General features: G+C 35.3%; 1 protein-coding gene across 6 annotated transcripts in view; it reads left to right on the plus strand.

Annotated features, from left to right (window-relative positions):
- Positions 1–18,727: 18,727 nt before the first annotated feature.
- The window catches only part of LOC132133773 (A-kinase anchor protein 13-like), a 95,043-nt gene continuing 90,163 nt past the window's right edge, over positions 18,728–23,607 (plus strand). For 5 of the 6 annotated variants that reach the window (XM_059546722.1, XM_059546724.1, XM_059546725.1 and 2 more), the window contains exon 1: positions 18,728–19,118. The gene's annotated coding sequence lies outside the window, so the exon portion shown is untranslated. The remainder of the gene's footprint in view (positions 19,119–23,607) is intronic. The other variant, XM_059546728.1, reaches the window with a different exon arrangement.

A 23,607-nucleotide genomic window follows, 5' to 3' on the forward strand; every position in this document is an offset into this window, starting at 1 on the left:
GCTGATGAAGAAGACATGAAGATGATGCATGTCTAGTCAGACTCATTCATTAACTGATTTGTCTAAATTAATTATATTTATGGGATTTTTATAGCTTTAATTAGACAGAACAGGAAAAAGAGAGCGGGAAAGTACTATGAAACATTGCCAAGAGGCACGTATGCTAATCAAGGTGATCTGCAATAACAGGAGAGAGCTAGCCATTACAATTTCCATTTGTGAGTCCAAAATCCTTCACTAACCATCCTGAGCTGTGAGGTCAAAGGTAAAAATGAAATATTATGTTTAGAAGTGTGGTCACTAGCAAATTAAACTATTGTGCTAACTGTGTAAACTCAACAATTAATGACTTTTAAATGAGCTGTCACACATTATATTATTTAAAAATAAGCTATATATTGTTAAATTACTAATATTATTTTTTGGTTTGGTTAGCCAACTAGCTTTACATACCACTAGTCTATTAAACTGCAAACCATATGGCTAGCTGATTAGCAAGTTAGCATGCTGCTTGCTGATAGCCTATGAGATTAGTTATCAGTGCCACAAAAGGATAACTGAAAATGCTATTTTGATGATCTATGAGGAGATATTGTGAAATGTCAATGTTAAACACAATGTGTGTTTGAATAAGAATAACACATGGGTACATCTTGGGAATCTTACAACAGCATCTAGCAACTGGACAGTGCTAAGCAGCCAAATCTTGGTGTTTACCCCTGCACAACGTCTCTAACAAGTCTGCAGCAAGGCGTTTTATTATTGCTGAATTCATGCATTTTGCAGCGCAAATCTGAAAAATTGCAACACATTAACACCTGCTAAGTTTAAGGAGAGATTCAATTCATCATGATGGGAGATACACAAACAAAGCTTTAAGAGTAAACCACATTCAATCTGGGTGAATATTCTTTAGGGTCATCAACAATACAGAGATATGATTTCCCTCAGGAATTGATCCAAACAAGGCCTATTAGAAACTGTTGTTGGGGCAAAATCAATCTGCAATTATTTGAGACAGCGCACTCCTCTCCAAATTCCCATGTCTTGTTAAACATTACTTTCCATCTGTGCTTTACATGAGAGAGGCAATTCTGGCACAGCGCTGTACAAAACTGCTAGAGCTCATTACATGGCTTTTTATTCAAGATTGATTCACTTTGTTTTTTTTCGTGTCCTGTGTGGATAACAATGAATTTGTTTATTGTCCAGAAGAGGACTCCACTGAGGTAAATGTGCAATTTGGCATTTTCTCAGCTCGCCAGCATCTGTGACAAAGTGGCTCATTCCCTGTTGACTAAGACAAGTGAACAGTTTCCAGATGGGCTTTTTTCAAAAAGAATCAGTTGCAGGTTCATCTGATACCTTTTCCATCAAGCCTGCAGGAGACATTTGGCTCTTTGCAAACTGATACAAGAGAACATTTCTAGCTGTACTTTCTGAGGAATAGTTACTATGACAATAGCAATAGTTTCTATGACAATCAGGCGGACTTGAGAGTTAAGGCAATGACTGCTTTGTTATTCAGGCTAAATATAAATGTCTAAAAAAGCATACTTGAAGAAACTTGGAATCGATACTCGTTTGCATTGAATGAACACACTACTTTAAACCTACGGCGAGATCACTGACATGAATCATTTTGAAAGAATTTGTAAAATAACAAATATGTCTAAGCCCACAGTCTGTAAATTCTTACATTGAATTTAAATAATAATAAATAAATAAAAATCTAATTTTGTGTTTAATTTCACAAATACAGTAAAACACCTAACAGGTATTTATTTAAATAGGTAATAATTAAATCCATCCAATTAGAGTAAAAAAATTTTTTATTTAATTTAATAAAACATAAATAAAATAAAATGTATTGTATTGCATTTAATTTAATATGAGTGAACTATTTCTTTAAGTGTGAAGTGTGTCAATCGCTGCACTAATATATTTTTTGAAGTTGCTGATTATTACAGTGAGTTTTACAAGAAAATACTATTTCAGTCTTTCTACTTAAAATGTCATGGTTAATTCAATGTGTTACTTGCTATCTCTTTGTATTAAAGGTAAAAAGGTCAAGTGTGTGTTACAAGTGGCCCAAAAATAACTGTACATATAGAAAGAATGCAGCAACTAACTCAAAAATAGCATTGCAGTCTGTGCCATCTCAGGTGAATGATGTGTGTATAGCAAAAGAGCTGATTTGTACATGGCTGGGCCTTGAGAGAGAACACACTGCAGTAAAAAGAGAGCCATGGTAAAAGACGCTTCAAGTGCACCGCACCCACGTCAAGCCAAATATATATCACATGCATCAAACCATAGACACCTGGCCATGAAAGACTCAGTAGGCTAACACTCCGTTACGTGGAGCCCATCATTCATTATCCGTGGGGATAACAAGATTCTAGTTAGTTAGTGGAATCAGCTGGTGATATTCACAGCTTGAGCACAGAGATGGCAAACTGTCCAGTGGGGAAGGAAGGAACTATAATTAGGTCTATGTTCAAATATTTGGAGTATGACAAATGACCTGTTAGTAAGAGGTTGGATGAAGGTCTCCCAACAGGAAAAGTATCAGAGAGGTTTGTGGTTTGGGATTATGATGTGTTGTGGTAATAATGTGGATGACAGTGGTCATTTGTCAACGTTTAGTTTTAATCCAGGTGGATCTGACAATGCGGCAGACTTATAGTATATTAAAAAACAAGTGTAAAAAGTTAAGTTGGTCAACACTGTTGACATATGGGTAGTTCAATGTGATGAAGTGTGACATGCTATGACCATATTAAACATTTTGCTGATTCTGTAATAATTATTATGCATGCTGTTATTGAGGAATATTAACAGTAATTTAATTGGAATGGCCAATTAAATGAACTTGTGAACAACAAAATATGATCCAAACATGAAAATAAATGCAAAAGTTGCCCTTGTCTACCTCTTCTTTATCCATGAACGCCATATTCTTGACATTATGCATGAAATTTACAGAATATTCCAAGATGGCAGAATAAAGCCAAAAGGCACCAAAAACAAAAAGTCAGAAAGGAAGATCAGAACAAATAAACGAAATAATAGGGAGGCTGCTGTGAAAGAGCTGATGTGACATCTTTCCCTCTCATCATATTTTATAGCTCATTATGGCAGACGTGGCACAGAAATGACAGGCTCCTCGTATCACACTCTTCCCCAAAATGGAAGAAAATGGCACCAAAAATGGCAAGATTGTGAATGGTTAGGTGTGTGTGTGTGCAGTTATCATGAGACGGGAGCTAAAACTAAAGCCTGTAACATCTCAGTATTCATCTGATCATTACAGCCCTGACTGTTTACTATCCTTCCCATCTAAAATAACAACAATGTTCACACACCAATTTCATATCTTTATATTACACCATCCATCTCCTATGTAAAGTGTTAGGTTTCTGTACAATGTCTAAAAAAGTCTGTTACATTGTTTTTACAAACCAAGCATAAAATTCTGAGAGGTATATCTCACAAACAGGCATCCTGAGAAATCACACTCAATCTGGCCTCTTTTAAACATCAAACAGCCAATGAGAATCTCTCTGTATTTTACATTTTACATTGCATTTTAGACACAATATTTCCAGATTCCTTTTGTCTGTTTATGTTCATTCAAACAACGCCACAGCAGAACCGCTACAAGCTGCAACACATTGACGTCTATCAATTCCTGAATCTATCAGTGTTTTTGAATCTCTTGAATCAAAGATTCAATCACTCATAAAGCAGAAACCCCGTTTCACTTCTGAATGAAACAGCTGAATTAATGATTCAATCAGTGAATGAATCAGTGAATCACTCAATAAGATGGTCACTTGTTGAGACCTTATAGGCTCAGCAACAATCAAACTGCTCATAATCAAATATAAAGAAGGTCTTCCTGAGTCTAACTGGGTTAATCATATTTGCAGATAATTTGAAATCTGTCCTGATAATATTCACGCTTGCCCCTCATTCAGATCAATTAGTAAGTGTCTTGTTCTCATGGGAGACATATTGGCACGGACTGGGATTTCTTTGTCTTGTGTTACACTGTTTCTTTTGAACTGCAGAGCTGCATGGCTTCCCTATACATTATGCATGTATCTAGGCTATGAGCGGTGGATTCTTTTGGTATTGGATCTTTTCTAACCCTGTGCACGCTACACTGTGGAAAAATAATGTTGTATTTCCACAGACAAGCAGAAAAACTTGACAAACACACACTGACAATGAAATCACGGTCAAAATCCCATGTGGTTGACACTAATGTCACATCTTTCAAAGCCACCGTGACCATCGCTCTCATGACAGTGACATCTTCATTATCAGAAATGCTATTTCTAACCCATTGAAAGATGATCTAATTTAGCCCTCTCTTGAAAGCGCTGATTGACTTAAACTGGTGAGTTAAGCTAAGAGAAGTGTTATGATCTGATAATTGTGTTGCCCCGGGCATCTGCCTAAAAAGTGTAATATAAAATATGAATCACAGCTCCAGGAAGACTGATTTAGACAAATGAATTAATAAAATTGATATATTATCTATAAAATTATCAAATATATTTAACATGTTTAAAATGGAATGTAATTATTTTTCAGTTACATAAAATGTAAATAATTTAAATGTCCTAAATTATGTAAACATTTAAATTAAATGAAATACTGTAATTTATTTGAAGGAAGTGGCATATGTTTAAATGATAAGAAACACAATTACTTAAACAATCTAAAATTCACACATTTAAATGATCTAAACGGCAAATATTTTAGTTATACAAAACAAAAAATTAAAAAATCTAAATAAAGTATTTAAATTGATTCCTCAATGCACATTTAAATGATATAAAATGTACATATTAAAAAAAAAAAAAAAAAAAAAATTATTTAAATATGTAAATTGAAACATTTAAATTATTTAAGATACACCTAGAAATTAGATAAAATAATAATAAAAAAATTATATTATTGAAATCCTATTATTTAAATAATCTAAAATACACTTTTAATATTTAAAATATTTGTATATGTGAATTAAAATGTTGTTTTCATTTCTTTATTATATGTATTAAAAACAGCTCTTGATGGTATAAAGTATAAAGATACTGAATTAAATTACTTTGGATGTTAGAATATCTTTTGAGTTGAGATTTGTGATGGAATCATTCTTGTTATTGTGAAGCACATCAGCTGATTTATTGAAAAGAGCTGACTCAAGAGAACAGTGCAACACAAAGTGCAAATGAGATTTAGAATGGATGTGTAGATTTTTAGTTAAAATAACTTAAATTTACTTAAGAAATATAGTGCTTGAGTCGTCCTGGTTTTATGATGCCTTTATGGTGCTTCTGAGTCTTTTTGGAGCTTGAAAGCTCTTGATCATTCACTGAAAGAAAAAAAAGATCAATACAGAAGAAAGTCAAATTTGGAAAGACATGACGGTGAGTAAATGATAAAGGCATTTTTCATTTTAGTAGAACTAACTTTAAAAGTTGAAGAATCTGTCAGTGTCTATAGTGGCTAAGGCCCTCGAAACAAGACCTGAATGTCTACAAATCAGTAAATGATCTTCATTATCACTGACCTGACCTATCTCTGAGATGTTTATGTGTGTGTGTGTGGGGGGGGGGGTAACAGACAAAATCAGTTTGTGAGATCATCAGTTGTCGTCATGACAGATGAGAGTTGCAATTTAATCCTGCTTAATACTGTGGATTTTATTCTGTCCACTGGCCACGGATGGCTTTGGATTACTCTCTCTCTCTCTGATCCAGAGTGCACAGATGACACGAGAAAAGGATTTATCTGTTCCGTATCTCTCATTGCACTTTATTTTCGTAGATAGCAGCTAGCATCTCTCATCAGTGATAAAGTCTGGAGGAGGAAATGACAGCCTGCCTCTGCAAAAACAAAGCCAGTCCTGTTTGGTTTGTTTAACAGACTGGTTTTATGAACTGCTCACATAGACAATGAGGTCAACAGAGATCAAAATGGAACCTATTTGCTTTCCTAATGCAAGTCTGTGATCTTATGGTAAACAACTCATTGGTTATTACTGAAAGTCATTTGTCATATACATCCATAACTTTGGTGGAAAGCTTTCATCCTGGTTAACAGCAGCTGCATATAGAGCACAGTGCATGCTGATGTATGTTTCTACACAACCCCACCCAAGCACTTTCCTCTCCAGCTCTCCCCAGCTGAGTGTTATATAACCGCTGCTTTCTGAGTTCACGAATGCACCTATTTTGCTGCTCCCGTGTGCAGTTTCTCTCCCTTTAATCATGTGCTGTAATGAACACAAATGCATGCAAAACAATGAGCTTCCTGAAGAAAGATATTTACATAAGGTTAAACAACACTCTATGTAACATGCATATAAAACAGTCAATCTGACATTATAATTGCAGGTACGGAGGTTCATTTTAATATTCAGTAATTAATCACAGTAAAGACCCCGGTCATTTTAGACATCTGGAGAACCAAATTAAGATGCTTGACTAGGATTTGCTTCTAAGGTGCCACGGTTTAATATACTGTGCTCGCTTCATCTAGGCCTAAGTCCCAATTTGTATGTATGTGTGTGTGTGTGTGTGTGTGAGAGAGTGTGCATGTGTGTATAGGTCAAAGATCATCACCCACGGTGGTCTAAATGTAAGATCACATAAATGGTTAAAAATAGCTTTGAAACATTGAAAGATCTATACTGGGTGTCATGCATCAAAGGGTTAAATCTAATAGCTTACAATGAAAGCAATGAAATGAACTACATGCACGTGCATTTTCAAATCTACAAGATCTTCCATTTTTAATCTTGTGGTAGGCACATATTCGATAACACAGTTTTAATGCTATCACGCACACACACAGACAGATCGGGAGGGATAAATACAATCTGAGAGGTCCATTAAGCTGAAGAGGAGACGCGTGTCTCACCAACGTCTATTTCTCAGCTCGCAGGTGCACATATTACTATTACAAATTCAACACAAGTTATTGATTGATTCCCATGCTTTGCAATTCAGCAGTGCACACATAAAACATGCTTTGTGAAGGGTTATCAAGATCTCCAATAGCTGACGAGACTCCATTTTTACCATGGCATGTGTTAACTGAAACGACTTGTGTAGGTGATGTGATTTAGCGCAGATAAGCAGGTGTGGATCACCCACTGTATCGTGGATAGCATCCTAGTGCTAATGCCAACCAAAGGTCTGTATTAGCGAGTCCCATTAGGAACACATTGAGTCTCATTGATTTCCTTGACATGACAGGGGTCACAAATGTCCTCATATCCATTAACCAAGTTTGCTAAAACAGAGGCTATATCCATGCAGCCTCAGTGATGTCAGCAGAAAAAGGAAATTCATTTCATGAAGATCAAGTTTTGATTAATAAATGATGAAGATGATTTGATTCCATATTGACTTACAATAGATATCTGAAAATCGACACACACTACCCAATCAAATGCTTAATATAAAACAAGGTGGCTCAACCTCTTCAAATGGATTCGCATAGTTAAAACCACCAGTGCACATAAAATATCTCTGTCCGAATGCATAATTATTCAATTAGAAAGCAGCACAAATGGAGTAAATCACAGGGGCTCAGGATGAAAAGCCGTCATGTCGATCTATTAGAGAGAACCCTGCTGTGAGCGGAGCTCTAGTAAAATATTAAAGAGTCTGCAGACATTTCATGCACTTGCTAAATTCAGCAACACTTTCCTCTACGGCTGACTATTAATACGTATTCTGTATATGTTTTATTTATTTCTAATTCAGTTTGTTGTTTAAAGAAAGCTCCTTACTGACATGAAAACTGAGAATTTTGATGCTAGCGAGACGTATTAGTGCTTCGTGACTATGATACCTGTCATGTTCTTCACAGATAAACAGATGAAGAAAATGTTAATCATCATGGTTTCAGGAAGCTGCATGGTTCAAACAAAAGCAAGTAAGAGTGGGAGAAAAAGAGAGCTCTTTTTGCAGTACATTAAAGCGTGAGTTTCAGGGACGTTCTGCTCCAGCATTTTTTTCTGCTCTCTCTTGAGATTCACTGCCCGGAAAAAAGCTTCTCTCGCAAACATAAAACACAAGCCAACTGTAGGACTGCAGAACTGGCATTACATTAAAGCTAGGTTGAAAAAACAGAGCTCTTTTGCACAAGCTCACGTTCACTTTTGTCATTGTAGTTTAGTTACAGATGACTAAATACATGAGCAGTCGATAAAGACAGGTTAAAAGTTTGGGCAGACAGTACAAACCGGAACAAACTGTATGTAGAGTTTCTTGTTAACATAATTCTTTGTATAACAAGATCTCAACATTAAATGCTATTCGATTTTACACCTTTGCTTTATAGATGTAGAACATTGTATTAAATGTGAAATTTAGAATTTTGAAGCTTGTACATATACCGATAACATTTATATATTAACATCATTATATTAATATATCAGTATATGCAGAAGTCACCCATCTATAATAGCTTTTCTAACATACATCTAAGGATCTAAGGGAATCTGTGAGATTGGATTTGTATAATGCAGTTAGCATGGAGTTTATTCAAAATACAGCTAAATGTTTTTGCTTTTTACTTACAATGGGAACACAAGGTAAGGTTTGATTTGACCCATTGACCCATCATTAAGCCTTGTCTCAAATATTACTTTTCTAACGTAGTCTATGTCTATGGAGGAAATCTGTGCATTTGGATAGCTATACATGCATTTTTGTTCCTTAAATGTATTACAAATACAGTAAAATTTTGTTACTTTTCACTTTGACATGTGGTAAAGTCTGAATAAACAACAGTAACTAATGGGGGCAGAGCTTAGCACAGATTAAATTCCATGGAATTAATTCAAACATTGTTGAAAATGAATTTAGACTCCTCATATATAAAAAAAAATAAAAATAAAAATGGCCTAAATATTAATTTAAAAACAAGGTTGACAGACAGACAGACATTCCAAATGAGCAGATTCCATGTGGGCCTGGATGTATCCATTTATCCTTGTGGGAATTGTGTGCTATTTTGAAAAGTCTGAGTATTTGCCAGCTCTACTTTGGAGCTTTAGACTCATATCTGACTGTGGAACATTTAACATTTTAGTGCAAAAATTGGTCTGAATTTGATGTCGTGTTTGAGCTTTGTTTCTGCTAACTCAAAGCAGTCTTCAAGATTTGTTTTCGCCCTGCATTCCCTTGCCGCGAGGTGCCTCTAACAAGTCATATTTCTAAAACATGTTTTCTGCCTTTGATCACCAGGAATACACAGAGGAGCAGTGTGGAAGCCACAGAAGACTTTCATCAGAAGTTAATGATCCAGCAAAATCTTGGATACAGAGTTAGAAACGCTTTTTCTACATTTGCTTGACAGGTTAAGTTGCCAGTGTGAAAACGTTCACCTGCAGTTGTATGTAGAATACAGAAGAGTAGCATTTACTACAAAACTAGCTTCATCATGAGCGATTAACGAACAGTTTTTGTATCTGAGAAAGGCTATAATGGCTCTTCTGGTGCCTGTGAGACATTTAGAGGATATAAATAATGCATATGTTTTCATCCATTGCAGGGAGATCCCCCAGCCTTTGGTACACAGCTAGCACGCACACATTTTTTAAATACACACTATAAACACACAACTTGCATTCAACCACACATTTCTGAACACACATGCTGGAGTGAACTGAAAGTGATAAATATCAATTTTATAGTTTAATTAGTTCACACTATTGCATCATTTTCATAAACTTGGTGCTTTTCGTGTCCGAAAGAGTAGGCCAACAGATTTATTTTCTATTCTGTGAGTATCTACCTAAATAGTAAATTAACAAAAACCATTTCATAATGGTTCCAGCAAAACGCCCTTCTGCGATTGATGAGCGTTCTACTTTCCGAAAGTGGTGACGATTGTGCACTTTATCTTATTAGATTATTGCATCACTTTGTCACTGCAGGATAAATATTTACACTGTGTATTGATTATGTAACTGCTTCCAAAATCTACTAAGCAGCAACCAGACGCTCATTGATTCATGGAAGCATCATCTAAATGCCTCAATGTTTTCAGTTACAGTTTATTTTAAAGAAAAACTCCTTTTAGCTGAGCTTTCTGGTCACTGAAAGCCTCTGTGAGCTTCAAACATGGTTCTTCCCTTTAATATTTCATTAAGTTTTAATCTGCAGAGAGCCTCACTGTGCATTGCCACCTTTTAGTATGGACTTTCAAGGCAAAACGAAGCAAAATATACACTATATCACCTTATCTACATACACAAGTCATAAACTTTCTTACCGTCAAATTATGCTGACTATGCAACAAAATAGTCCTTTGATTTTTAAAAATAGAACAATTTACAATCCCCCGACAAGCTGAGTATCCGGTAATGACGACCTGTGTTCAAACATGAGAGAGCGGCATCATCCAGAGAGCCAGCGGAGATGCTGAACAGGAAGATTAGGATGCGAGCGCTCCCTCTTGCACTCTCCGTCCCTCCTCCCAATCCGTTCATCATAGGAGGAGCTCCCTGAACACGCCCAAGCAACTCACAATGCCAGCGTCCATCCCTACCTCCTCGCTCACTCCCACATGTGCCAAAGCTGGCGGGGAGCAGCTAATGTTTGTGGCAGAGAGAGAGATGGAAGGCGAGATACTGTAGAGAAAACAAGAATGCACATCAGGGAGGAGAAATTGGGCTTGGCAGACAGATAGTTGCTGATGAAAGGGGGGAGGGGTCTTCACTTTATAAATGACTGATGGGTTTGGTTAAGTGGACTGGGATGAATATTCTATCTATCTATCTATCTATCTATCTATCTATCTATCTATCTATCTATCTATCTATCTATCTATCTATCTATCTATCTATCTATCTATCTATCTACCTAATCAGTCGATCCTTCATTTAGCTCATAAAAGAAAATTGCATCACTATTCTTACCGGCTGTAGTGCTCTCATCTGGCAAGGTGTGTGTGTGCCAAAGTGCTTCAGGGTTTGCCATATGGAAGTGCTGCATAGTCTGTACTTAAGAAGAATGAATTGCATAGAGCCTGATGCGAAACCCTCCAACAACTCAGATGTGGATAAAGCAGATGGCTTAAACACAGTTGTTGACTCACCTACCCAAGGCTTTTTGCTTGACCTGACTTGCACCAGATGTATTTATTAACATATTTAAACAGTTTGAGTCATTTGTGTTGACAGACATATGTGACTTTTTAATAACATTCTGATTTGACATGCTTTTCTAGTGTTCCCACGAATTGTGTTCTGTTGAATCATTAAGTTTTTGAGAGACGTCTCTTATGCTCACCGAGGCTGCGTTTATTTGATCAAAAAGTAAAACAGTATTGTGAAATGATATAGCAATTTAAAATAACCATTGTCTATCGCAATACATGAAAAAAATGGAATTTTAGAAGCTGAATTTTAGTGTATCACATCTTCCACAAAACAATATTATGCCTCGAAAACAGTTTTCAAATAAGAAATGATTTCTGAAGGATCATGTGACACTGAAGACTGGAGTAATGGCTGCTGATGTAGCTTGCCATAACAGGAATTAACCGGATCTCATGAAAGTGCGTATAAATAGTACGCCAAATGAAAAGGAAAACTTGTGGTGTTGATAGTCAAAATTGGACTTTGGCGTGCATATGCTACGCAATGGGTAGGTTTAGGGTTGTGGGGTAGATGCGTACCATATGTACGCAAAATCTGCATATCATATGCACGCCAAAAAAATTCCTATCATATGCATGAGAAAAATGCGTATTATATGCGAGCCAAACACATGCATATCATAAGCACGCCAAAGTCCATTTTTTCGTATCAATACTACGAGTTTTACTAGCCGTACTATTTATACACATTTTCATAATACTGGGCTCCAGGAATAAATAACAGAAACAGTTAAATCAGTCAACAGCTAAAGTTATTAGTGTTGCCACTTTTAGTTAGTTAGTCTCCAAAACAGGTGTTTGCATCCGAGAAGATTATTAGCACAAAAAGAGAAAAGAATAGAGCAATAGATAAAATTTGTCTGAACCATTCTCATATGGATAATCAACCATGTTCTTGCAGTATTTCTGCACCAACCTACTGCATAATAAATTTGAAACCTGCTATGATGAACACAGTCATGAAGCATTTATATGATGCAGGGGGAGAGATTTCTGGCTAATATAATATGGAGCTCGAGCAAGTTCAGTGTGAATTGAATTCTTCCTCTATGTGTTCTTCCCCTGCAGTGCCCTGTGGTCCACCCTGCTGGGCCGTCATTATAAAGAGTGGATGTCCCGCACAGGAAAGGAAAAAAGCTCACTAATCCCACACCACATAATTCTGCTTGCAAGAGGATTAGGGTCAGATTTTGGACACAGCCCATGACCAGATTAAAATCATACACCCTTGCCCACCCCTCATCTGCCTTCATCATCTTCATCATCATCATAATCACTGCCCTGTACTCTGGAATGAACCAAAACAAGGAACTCTCTGAGGTTGGGAAAACACACTATATATTGTCAGGTCAATTGAGTGATTGTGTTGTTTCTGAGCCAAAGCCTTGTCTATTTCTGCTTGGGTGGAAATGAACAATTTCTCCATCTGTGTGAAGAAGACAGGAACATCGCAGGTTGAGATGCCTCTTGAGACATCTTTGGCAAGATAAGGCTTTTAAACAATCTTCACATTCATAAAGTCAAACAACAGTAAAAAAAAAAACGGTAACATGAACTATGGAAAATATTTATTAAAGTAAAGTATTTATTAAATCTCAGTCAGTTAATGTTAATTCATCATTTAGTTATACATTATTAAAATCAAAAGTTGTATCTGTTAATATTATTTTAATGGACCTGAGCTCATGTGAATTAACTATGAACATTTGTATTTTTATTAACTAACGTTAACAAAGATGAAAAATACTGTAACAAATGTGTTGCATATCGTTAGCTAATGCAGTAACTAATGTTAAAATGATATTTTACCTAAAAATTTAAATTCTGTCATCATTTACTTGTCATCATTGTTTTAAACCTGTATTTATGTGTGAAATAAAATATTTTGAAGAATGTGGCTAACTATATATGGTTGTGTGTGTGTGTGTGTGTATATATAATTTCTATAGATCTAAAAAAATTATGAATAAATAAAAAATAAGACACTAAAATCAATGATTTTAAATGCTATTGAAAGCATAATTGCTATTTTAAAAAAACATGACATTAAATTTCAGATTTGAAAAAGATTACACTTCCAATTTGGACCTATACAATGAGCAAAAGACAAAAAAAAAATTCTATAATATTGCCAGATAACTGACATTATACTGATATGATGCATCCCTTAATGTATTCACTACTGTGTAACATATAAGCAAAATGTCATAATGACTCGATAAACACCTAATATCCATTCTAAGACCCAAAGCAAAGCAAAGTTTCCTTGCAGCGCCACAGAATTATGAATTTGGTGCAAACATTTAATTTGTGATACAGACACTTATAGGAAACACTGGCTCTGTATTTTGCAGAATCATTGTGCTTATATTTCCACCCCGCTTAAGTACTTTTCTGGCTCAGAAACAACATACCTTGTCCATCACTTAGGAACGATAGGCCAAGGACTGCCTGAATGCAGTATATAAGCATTAGCTAGAATTGAACTAGAATTAGATTTTTTTTGGGACACACAAATCAGTCTACGGCACATAGTTTCCTTAGTGAATCAGTAAATGTGAAACCTCATATGCTGATTACAACTTCCATCAGCTCTGCCTTAGAAAGCCAGTGATTGGCTGCTGCTCAAACTAGACTCCCACCCTCTCTGAGAAAAAACTGGCCTGCTGGGATTTTTATTGTTGGTATTTGGCGGCTCGAGTGCGGATGGACGTTTGGTATCCCTCATCAGAAGACTAGTTGACTTACATTAATCAAACCAGGCCAGCCATCAGTGAGCTCTGGAGTAGCTCATCATTAAAGTCTAAAAAGGTCTAGGAAGAGACCCCCAGTCCCCCATTAAATATAAATCAGAATGAAACTAGCAGTGAGTGCTTTGCCGAAGCTCTCATCTGCTCTGGACGACCCAGCAATAAAAAACCAGTGATAAATTGCACGAGTGAGAACAAGGTGCTGAGATTCACTGCAGCGCGGGACCTCAGAGCAGTTAGCCATTACAGTTTCTTAATAGAACAATTCATTATGAAGTCCAACACCACCAAACAATTGGTGTAGATTAGAATGGGTCTTCATTTATATCATGTGGCTGAATAATAAAGGAAATATAATCACATATATATCACAGCATATCAAATGTTGCTCTTTATTGCCTGTCATCACATTTCTGCCTATAATTATTTCCCAGAACTGTCTGACACATGTCTAAATGAAAGAAGATTTGCTGTTTTGTGGCTTTTACTCCATATCTGTCAGCTTTGAGGTTATTGATATGCTAGTGTACACCTAAAAGTTGGCAAAATGTATATTTAGCACATATGCTAATATGAAATGTAGTGTTTTCCTGTAATGTCTGAAAATAAAATGCTTTCAAAAGATTGGTGTTGGTATGCTATATATATATATATATATATATATATATATATATATATATATATATATATATATCTTTAAAAATAAAAAGAGTAATATTGTGAAATATGATTAAAATTTTAAAGAACCATTTTCTATTTTAATATAATTTAATATGTAATTAATTTGTGTGATGCAAAGCTAAATTTTCAATAGCATTTCTCCAGTCTTCAGTGTCACATGTCCTCCAGAAATCATTCTAATATGCTAATGTGCTTTTTTTCTTTTTTCTTTTTTTTACAATTATTAATGTCCAAAACAGTTGTGCTGCTTAATAATTTTGTGGAAACCGTGGTACATTTTGTTTCTCCAGATTCTCTGATGAACAACAGTTTGAAGAACAGTTTTTATTTAAAACAGAAACCCTTTCTAACATTGTGCATGTCTCTATTGTCACTTTTGATCAATTTAATGCATCCGTTCTGAATAAAAGTGTTCATTTTAAAAAAATCTTGTTTAGAGTGGCATATACACATTTTTATACAATAAATACTCCTGACTAATAATATCGCCTCTTCCCATAATACAATTTGTCAAATAGTTTTGCTAAGCTGTCACCTAAACTGTTTTCTAAAAGCTATTTGCAAATTCCAAAAAAATTTCAGTAAGTCAGTACAGACATTTGACTAACCATTTCATATGGTGTAACTATAATGTCTTTCTGTTGAAAAATACTTTATACTGCTATTCATATCACCAAGCCTATTATCCTTTAAATGCAGAATTTATTGAAAACACAAATGGTACCTGGCAACGCACAGAGAGGCCAGGTGGATGCATGTGGGGGTGGATTCTCTTTTCAAACAACTGAATAAAGGCAGCGCTGCTGAATAAACAAACCACAGAGGTGATGTCTCGGCCGCCTTTGCTCTCTTGAAGCAGGCAGCCGATAAGCATATCCAAATTTACATCCAGCTTTCTTTGGTTAAAATCTGTTTCCTTGAATGCTACTTATTGTCAAAACAACATCTCCATACACGCCCACATGACTTTTATTCACAATACAGTCATTATGTTGACCATGTCCCGTGCACTCGGTTTTAAAACTCGGTTTTAGCATTGTTGCAACATTCAACAGTGATTCAATCATCAGTCTTGGTAATTATAGACATCACTAAGTGGGATTTAACCTGCTCAAGTCTGGTAAATTCTACTAATGAGAGATCTGACATTTAGCAAATTCTCGAGTCTTGTATCACTTCTGCCTTTGGTGTCTCAGTTGGAGCCCCTTGCAGAAAGGTCAGGCTCATCTCTTTGAGCGATTGCCTGGCTGAGTGACTGTGACTCCGATTGGAAAGGTGTTGATGATGTATGAAATAGATCCGGACTTACCTGGTCCACGTCTGGACTGACTTGGGGGCTCACAAACATCACACAGGCTCATCAGTCAGACTTGAACAGTCTTTGTTTAGCTGCCTTCCAGTGGCCTTATACAATAATACATCTGACACAAAGGCAAAAAAAGAATTTCAGTGCAATAAATTATAAAAAATAAAGTAGTTTAAAAAATCATACTGACATTGTAAGCCAAAGGGAGATTAATAATCAGAAATATTAATATTATCCTAATTATATATATATATATAATATACATAAAACATAAAGATTTTAGTATAAAACAAATACTTATTATGTAGTTTTGTTTTATATTTACACTTTGAACTATATACATATAAAAAATATATATACTTTTATTCAGAAAGGGCGCATTCAATTGCAAAAATAGCTGTAAAGACATTTATAATGTTACAAAAGACTGTTCTATTAAATTTCTGTTCAACAAATAATCCTGAAAAACAAAATGTATCACAGTTTTCACAAAAATATTAAGCAGCAGAACTGTTTTCAACATTCAAAATCATACTAAATGTTTCTTGAGGAGCAAGTCTGCATATTAGAATAGTTTCTGAAGGATCATGTGCCACTGAAGACTTGTGTAATGGTGCTGGAAATTCAGCTTTGCCATCACAGGAATAAATTATATTTTAAAATATATTAAAATAATAAAGAGTTGTTTTAAATTATAATAATATTTCACAATATAACAGTTTTTTTAATCAAATAAATGCAGATTAGGTAAGCATAAGAGAATTAAAAACAAAGAAATAATCTTTATAAAACAAACACACAGTTTTCTATATAATCAAATGCATTAAAAAAATAACCCTTGTGGAAAAATCTATCCTTGACGTCATGCCACAGGTGTGTCCACCCCATAAAAATGATTTTTTTTTTGGAAAAAAATCGCACTAACTAAAGAAAATATTCTTTAACTAATATTGTTTAAATATTATTCAAATGATACTAAAAACACCTTTACATCTAAAATTCCTTAGAGCACAATAATTTGTTAGTTGCCTGAATCTCTTTGCACTAGTAACTTGCTCTGGCAACTTAGAAAATGTAAGAAAAAAACTCTACCTGTTGGTGAAATCTTTATCACAGAAGATGTTCCTTTTGGGGTTCTGGTCCAACAGAATGATGCAGAAAGAGGGGGAGAGAGGGAGAAAGTGAAGGAGAGAGGAGGGGGGCTGGCCATGGAGTTCCTTGATGCAGTCTGTGCAAGGACTGAATGCTAATCAGACCGAGGCCTTTCCCCATGCTTACAGCAGTGCACATGCATCTTATCAGCCTCTGCAATGATACACACAGACATACAGCAGCATACACACACATTACAGATCAAGGTCCTAGGACCCTTATTAATAACTCAAAAATTGGTTATAGTTTTTGCTTTTTTCATGATGTGAAAACACACTAAATAACCCAGCCTACATGCACATATGAACATTTTATAGACAAACAAATGCATATGTATTGATTCCCCCGGGGACTGGATTGATCATCTGTCATCACCACTGCAGCAGCTCTGGAGGCAGATCTGTTAAATGATCATTTAAAGGGTAAATCACACTTGCCTGAGTAAAATCTGTTCTAAATGGTGGAGTCATAGGCTGCTGCCAGCAACTAAATAATTCAACAATATGATGTAACAGTCCACAAGCTTTGCCTGGCATTTGTCATTCAAAATGAGAGCATGCAACAAGAGATGGAGATCATGATGCTTTGTCTGCACACTTTTCTGTTAAAGAATCATGATAAATAAATAAATAAATAAACATTTCTGAATATTTATGTGTCTTTAGAAAACCTATATAACTGTGTTTATATTACTTGCTTTGTTATGATCACTATAAATGTACATTTGTTTTGGATAGTTTTTTTTTTTTTTTTTTTTGGAAACCCCTCCAAATATTATTATTATTACTACTACCACTATTCTAATAGTATATTCTACATAAATAAATAATCTAATATTTTTCTAACAATCAAAACAGACTGGTGTGGGAGTTGTGTGGGCAGGAAAGACTAAATAGTGTCCTCTGTTGGTCAGATAAAATACTACAGGGACGCATATTTATTTATTTAGTGTTTTTTTTTTTTTTTTTTTTACACATTTTGGGACAGATCTCCCAAACATTATTAAAATAATGAATCCACGTGAGAAATCTGAAACAGTGTTCAAAGCAATGTAAATCAGAACACTGGAGAACAACTATGAATAATTTATAAGTTTTCTCATCCTGTTTAACATGGTTATGGCTTAAGTCTTATGTCGCTCTTAATTATTTAACCCAAGACAAACCCTAGAGAGAAAGAGAGATAATTTATATTTTACAGACAGACAGATAGATACAGAAAAAAAATCTATAGAATAAATAAATACCTTGTATAGATTTCGAAACTACCCCAGTTGTAATATTTTGACTGTCCACACGAGGTCAGTCTAATTCATTTTACAACTTTACATTGGGCATTGGATATGTTTCAATATGAAACATAAGACAAAAATATTCTTGGCTGCTTGGCTTCTTAGACAGCCATCGCTTATAAATATCCATTAATCAAACAGATAAAAGCATTTAAATGACACTGGACCTACACTACAGCCTAAAACTATAGTCATATAATTTCTATAAACAGCCCAATATCAGCATCCATGCACGTTTACACTCCTTCAAGAGCGAGAAATAGCTTTTGAACAAAGGTTCTATTCAAGCTCGTTGAATGAATAAACAGTCAAGCATGCAGACACAGTCAGGATTTGTAAGAGACACCTCACTGCTGGTCCCGCCCAACGAGACACGCGGACTAGAAGAATAGAAGTTGCTACAGTGTAATAAGTGATTTGTGTCTCTCCATTCTGAGACCATTTTACCTTCGTCTAAAACCCGCAGCGCAGAATTAAAGTTCCAAAATTGTAACACGCGGTTTGTTTTGATACATTTGAGAACGTTTTTGCTCCAGTCAAACGCCACAGCGCAGCACTGTAACAAAGTAGTTTGTCACGCGACGGTCATTGTGCAACCAGTGGAATAGGAGGACAACTCGGAGTGTTTGCGGTAACCAGCCTAAACAGTCCCGAGGAGACGATTTTGGATGGTGTTTTGTGAGCGTTTAAAGGGAATGAGAGTAAACGAGGGAAGCACGCTTTGAGCACTGCAGCGTTCGAGGTAAGAGAGCCTCGAATTTCTACCAGAATAGCTGAGAAGTCATTGTAACGTGATGGGACCGGTTCGCCTGGTGTCGATGTTTTTTTGCTTTGGGTGCAGATAATGTTTATTATGTTTTATTTGAGTCATTATAACTTAACTGCAGCTAGATGTTATGTTAACCCCTTGCTGGTAGATCCACACTGTGTGGAAGGAACATGGGAACTGGTTTCTGGTTGATCCCAGCCAGGTCATTTTTACGTAAACGCTTTTTTTATGATTGGGTGAAAAAAAGGTCTAGATGCTTAACACGTGTTATTGTATTTACAGTATGTTTCTAAATAAACGAAGATACTTTTCCTCGTCGGTATACTGGTTTTGTTCACTTATAACTATTACTATTAATATTGTATATCAAATTCAGGAAATTCCTATGTATATATTTCGAGAAGTTAGTATATTGTTTAGGCTGCTTACGGAAGTAAATAGTCAAAATCTGACATTTCGTCACAATAGTCACACTACATATAATTTTTTTTTTGTATGAATCATAACATTGAACTGTATGTAAATGCAGTTATTGTCTAGGCCACTAACTTCCATGTCCCGGAAAGTAGCTTGACTTCCTTAAGATGGCATTCAGACCAATTAGAAAACTAACTATTATGTTCCAAAACATATTGATCAGCTTGCAATCAGTGAATTGTATATTTTAATTGCAATGTTTTTTAATTTACATATTTTTATATGTATATATTTACTATTTATTTATTTATTTAATGTTTAGTTGTTCAAATATTGATGTGGAATTTGATGTATTTTTGTTTAGTTCTTTAGTCAGTTAACTTATTTTGTCTCTGTTCTGATCTTAAAAGGAATATGGTTTTATAATTACACTAAATAAACTAGTTCAAACAAAACTGTTTGAAATATACACTACTGGGTGGCAGGTGTCTTTAGGACAAACATGTATTTAGAAGGTGTTCACATTTAACCTGAGCCTTTCCTCTTCAAAGTTGTCAAATTCAAAGAAGTTATCTCGTCAGATTACAGGACTTGACTATCTATCTGTCATTTGTTGTTAGTGTTCCTGAGTTGAAGGAAACCATAGCCTGTGGAAACGACAGAATCCAAGACGGAGACAGAGTAGGCTGTTAGTAAACATAAGATTTTGCCCTGCATTTTGTTATTAGAAATATGCTTTTTTTGTGTGTTTCCCAGACTCCACAGTCCTAGATTGTTGTTCTTGCGTCTAGAAGCAGTGGTTTTCAATTGGTTTTACTTCAGGACTTGTATTAGACATCAATTACTAACATAGATTATTGCATAAAAGTTAACAAAAAAAATTCTTAACATTTGAGATTTTTTTTAAATATTATCATGAAATACAAGCTTATTTATTTTATTATAGTAACTATGCATGATAGTTGTTTTATTATTTGCATTTAGCATTGTCCGTCACTTACCAGTTGAGAACTGATCTAAAGTATTCTGTATGCTGCACTTTTACTCCTTTTGGATTTGCTTGTGGAAATCTTGCTTTCACTGGCCAGATCTAAAATCTAATAACCTTGCTGATATTTTAATTTCCTCCGTACTCTCAAGGTATTTGCCACCTTAATGAACCACACATGAAAACTGGAATACAGAAAATAATAATAATAGTAATGGCAGTTAAAGTTTTTATTGTTGATCCAAATTTCAGGCGTGTGTCTTTCTCGAAATGCAGTTTCCAAACAGTGAAAGTGTCCGCTAGCGATTCTAGAGATAAAACCACTGCCAGAAGAAATCCAAGAGGGTTCATCTGTATCCCATTACAGAGAATGCAGTTTTAGCTTCTTTTCTGGTAGATGTTTTCTGTCGAGATCAGAGATGAGTTGACTGATTAGAATTCTTGGGGGATTGATCATTTAGGAAAGATTGCACCACAGTATCACTCATAATGTAATCTTTGTAGGTGGTTATCATTGATCAAAAATGGCATGATTCGCTTAGTTTTGCATAATGGTTCCTACTTGGCTCATTTATTTATTTTTGGTATGTGCATGGTATGTGGTATGTGCTTTATTTCTGAAGTAAATTTTTACTTTCAGATTCTGCATATTCTGCATATAGAACTGAATATTTTAAAAGCCTCTAGCAGCTCTCACTGTACTTTGCCTTCCAGTCAATAGTTTGAAGGAATATTACATATTCATTATAAGTTAAGCTCTATCTCCAGCATCTAGCCACAGAAAATATTTTCAATACTTCCCCTCAGGTGTTTTTTTCTTTTTTTTGTTATTGTGGTTTTTAAAAGTCACGTACAATAGCAGTGGACAGGTTCAGGCAGTAAAACATTAAAACACACTATATTTAAAGTATAGCCACAAAACTAAGACATAATACATTTCAACGGCAAACAAATATAAAAGAATCACACTAAAGTATTTAAATGTATATCCAATCTTTCAGCTATATTGTCATGACAGTATAGTGATAGTCTAATCTGTATTGAACCCGGAACACTTCTAGGCAAATGGAATGATCTGTACTCTATGACATAGTACGGTTTCTCCAAATTGTATTTGGAGAAACAGGTCAAGAGAGTCCCATTCGCCACATTTTAGTAATCAAAAGAGCTCCATGGTTACACACAGATCCCAGGAAGCCCAATTCTCCCAACGGAGGCTGTAGGTTTCAATGTTTTCCAGACGTGCAAAGGATTGTGCTGATGTGGAATCAATAGAAATCTTATATAAACCCAGTCTTTCTGAATGTAGTCGGTCTGCTAATCTTTCAGTTGATTCTTAGTTTTTGAGCACTTGCAGAATATAGAAGTGTTTTTCCAGTTCGGTTGAGTGTGTTCGTCAGCGACTGATATCACATAAGTCTCCTGGGCCTCCTGCTTTTTAATAAAAGCAGCCAGGCATACAGAAACTGTGGCCGTGTTCTCTGATTCAGTACATACTTGAGAAAAGTCCAGCATTTTAGACTCAACTAGTAGATTTTTAACAACAAGACTGTTCTCATGAACATCCGTTGATTGACCAGAAATGCCAGATATTTTGTTTGCTAAAGGAAGAGCTGCTTGTTACTGCTGAATCGCATGTACAGCATGCTGTTTCAGTTTTGAACAATGAAGAACGTCATCAGTTAGATGAAGTGATTGATTGGTTTTAGCAGTCAGCAGAAGTAGCCAACGTTCTTGTAGTTTGTTTATGGAAAGAAACAGTCACATTTTATTAAGTGTTTCATCCGGATTCTCTTGCAGTGCTGTGGAAAACCATACAAATGTTTCAGAGGGTTTTGCCTCCTTTTGGCCCCCACATTTTGCTGTGCAACTCTTTTTATGTGTATTGAACAAAACATCAAGATTCGGTTTTTGACTCCACAAATGTAACATGATTAAATTTAGCTTTAGAAAGACACTTTTGATGTGACTTTTCCAGTAAAGTCCTAGCCACAGTTCACCGTGCCTGAAAGAATCGAAACAAGAGACTTGTTGTTGTTCTACAGTAAAGGCGTTATGTAATTTCTCGGCAAAGAAGAACTACTCGGTCTCTCAGCTGTAACCAAAGATTGAAAGTGCCTCATTAGTTTAAATCTGAGGAAGCACAGTGTTTCTTTAAGAGTGCATGTGTGTGTACGTGCTTTCAAGACTATTAGCGAGGCTCTTCTCTTTGTTGTCGTACACCTGCCAAGTGACCTGACTCTCCCCTTTCTGTGTGACATCATATAGTTTATCTTATACCTACCCTGAGGTCCTCCATGCATGATGAGTTTTGTGGAATTGGGTTACTTGCTAGCACTAGACACACACACACACATTGTTAGTCAACTTGAACTCAAAATGTAGATTGTTTGCTAAATTTTCAATACATGTTCCTAGCCTTACTTTACATGATTCCTCAGTGCACATTATTCCAAAGCAAAAGCCTTTGTATCATAACTTAAATCTAATAACTTTCTCTGACTTGGAAACAATTTTTCTTTGGCCCAGTGTCACCTTGGATGGATTTTAATGATTAGTTAACATTATATCCCATGCAAAAGGATGCCAGCCAAAGAAAACATGTTTCCAAGTCATAAGTTATTAGATCAAATAGTTAAATAACCGTTTAGGCATTGTAATACTAATAAGTAGTTGCTTATTAGCATGTCTATTATTAACATATTGGCTGTTTATTAGTGATTATAAAGTACATATAATGCATGACATCCATAATCCTACCCAATACCCTAAACTTAACAACTACATTATAAACTATTAATAAGGAGTTAATTGAGGCAAAAGTCATAGTTAATGGTTAGTTAATGGTGAGAATTGGACCCTAAAATAAAGTGTGACCCAAACTTTTTTATAAAGAGCTGGGTGATAATATAGTTACATATATGATATTAACAATAAAGCAGTTGAGAATCTAAATTGTAGGCTACTGCTTTAGGCAATGCAGTTCTGAATTAACCTTGCAAACATTTAACTTGTAATTTAATGTCAGGTAATGGAAGTTTACGGCAAATGAATATT

This window comes from Carassius carassius, chromosome 50 (assembly GCF_963082965.1).
Source record: "Carassius carassius chromosome 50, fCarCar2.1, whole genome shotgun sequence".
Classification (NCBI taxonomy): Eukaryota; Metazoa; Chordata; class Actinopteri; order Cypriniformes; family Cyprinidae; genus Carassius; species Carassius carassius.